Here is a 2,651-nt window from a genome sequence, read left to right on the forward strand (position 1 = left end):
GCTCTAAGGAAAAAGCTTGATCTCTTTCTCTTCCTCCTTTAATCAAAAAAATCAAGGGTTCCTACACTTTCTCTCCCTCCCTCTGATAACAATGTCGACACCAGCCAAAAAAAGAGAGGAGGTGTGACATAGGGACATTAAGGGTTTTTGGTTTAGTTTGATGAAACCAGGATTTACTTAAACCAAATATCGATTAAAATCCACTCTTTTGGTTTACTCAACGCATCCCAAATTTTATTCCCAAAACACAGATGTTACAATTCTCCCCCACTAACATAGATTCTTCCTCGAATCTCAAACAATCGTCAGCAAAGGATTCATGTGTTACCGTCTCCACGGCCCACACTTCCTCAGACCGATCTACGAAGGTTACCACTAGGTGATAAACTCACCTTCCAGGCATTATTTGCTCTCGACTTTTCGGCTTTCCTTTACTCATATGTCTCGACTTTGAGTTTTATTAGCTCCTAATCAGGCCGAAACCTGCATGCCATAATATTGGCTTCTCATCGGGCCTAAACCTTCATGCCATAATATATAAGGGAAGTCTAATATTCGTCTCTCGGGTTGCCACCCTACAGCGCGCCCCCGGATCTCAATTCCATCGAGATGACTAAAAAAAACATTATCTCGAGGGGGCGTGACGGATTCTGTTGAGATTAATGGCTAGAAGAGCCATTATCTCGAGGGGGCGTGACGGATTCTGTTGAGATTAATGGCTAGAAGAGCCATTATCTCAAGGGGACATGTGGAGAAAGATCCCACATTGGAAGATGTGATGTGACTTAAGTAATATATAAGGGGTGAGGGTCAATCCACTCATTGTCAATTGGTTTTGAGTTGGAAGTCCACCGTAAAGTCCGAATTTAACATTTGAAACTTTATAAGTCTCTTGCAAATCCAATTACAATGGAGATTCTTAAAAGTCTACTCGATCTTTTGAGTCGTTTTCTTGGCTTGATATTATCAGCATCTTTCTGTAACACTCCGACCACCACCTTTTAGTTGGCCCCATTTCTACTCCCAGTCTATATCCAACGGTCGGTTTGCTACGTCCAATAGGGTTTAAAGACTTGTTTATTGTCCTTACAAATCATCACATGATCTTTCCCTGTCTTTTGTCCTCACTCGCACAGTTCCAAAAATTACTTCCCGGAAGATCACCCATCCTGAGACTACTCCAGCATAAGCACGCTTAACTGTGAAGTTATCTGAGGAGCTTTGACCGAAAAGACAAGTGCACTTTGGTGACATAGGTGACCAAATCAATTCTTCTAAACCTCTCCCTAAGACGAGGTGTCAAGACTTTGTTATAAAAAAACATTTGAGTTCGAATCCATTCATTCATTACCAAAAATAACTCAAGTTTCTCTCAAGGTTTGTCTCTTCTTTTACTCACATTTGAGCTTTCCAGAGAGACATTGTGTTATGTTCATAACATAATATTCTTTCTTTCTACATCATGGAACTATGGAAGGTGGAACTCAGGAGACCCTTTTACTTCAATGGGAATAAGAGAAACAACACATAGGTGTTAAGGTGAACTTGACAGAACCAATGACTGTTGAGCATTTTGTCTTAGCACTGAGGGCTTCACTTGTGGAATGGAGGAATCTGGTTGGTATTCATTAACAGACCCAGTTTAGATTTAGAGATGTTATGTTTAAAGCTGGTTAATGGGCTTGAGAATCTTATTCCACCTGCGAAAGCGATAATTAAGATGTTATGTTGAAACCTTTTTGTTTGTTTTGGATTTGATTCTTGTTCAGTTTTGTTGATTCCAGTTTTTGTTTGTCAGCAATGGTTTGAATACAACCATACCGAGAAGGAATACATAATGCTAACATCTTGGCTCGGAGAGTTACCTAGCACTCTTCCTGCCAATGCGTCTCATCGTATTGGAGTCGGTGCTTTTGTACTAAACTGTCGCCCTATTACTTTGAACCTGAACTGAAAAAGATCCAAATGGCTAAAGGTGTTAGTTATTATAATTTCATATCTGCTAGCAAATAATTGGACTAGACCACTGGATTAATTTCTCTTTGATGTATGTATCACTTTATTGAATAGCTAATTCTTGCCTTGTTCTTTGGTAGTTACCATTTTTTTTCCAGTTGCAGGTGCTCGTGGTTTAGGAGACTAGTGGATATTTCAAAGATAAAGATGTGTGGAAAGCTGCTTACCGGTGTTATTAAAGAGGTGAGTTTGTGGAATCTATGTTGTGTGTGTAATTTGATCGTTATTTCCCTAAATGAATATTTACAGTCAGAAGAAGTGTTAAATCTTAGTAAGAACAATGATAACACCAATTTTAGTACAAGTTAAGATCAAAGCAGACTAAACAAAAGAACCCTTTTACGTATATTTTCTACAATAGTTGTCTACTAGTATTTAAGTAGACTTGGTATGTATCGAAATACGTCACTACTACATAGAAGTTAATGAATGCTATAACTTCATTGCGATATAGCCATCTAAGCATGTCAGCTTAGTATAGAGTTATATTATGATCACATGTTAATCCCATAGGCTTAATAATATCAAATGCGATCCATTAGCAATTAATTAAATCTTCGTTTGGTTAATTTGAACCAATAAGCCTAAGTTTCTTAAGAGAACCGTAATGATCTTCTTCTTGGGACGTCCGGGAA

The 2,651-nt window shown here is 38.4% G+C and overlaps 1 pseudogene; it reads left to right on the top strand.

Annotated features, from left to right (window-relative positions):
• The window catches only part of LOC104707984, a 27,813-nt pseudogene continuing 26,632 nt past the window's right edge, over positions 1,471-2,651 (top strand).

Source organism: Camelina sativa, chromosome 1 (assembly GCF_000633955.1).
Source record: "Camelina sativa cultivar DH55 chromosome 1, Cs, whole genome shotgun sequence".
In the NCBI taxonomy this organism is placed as follows: Eukaryota; Viridiplantae; Streptophyta; class Magnoliopsida; order Brassicales; family Brassicaceae; genus Camelina; species Camelina sativa.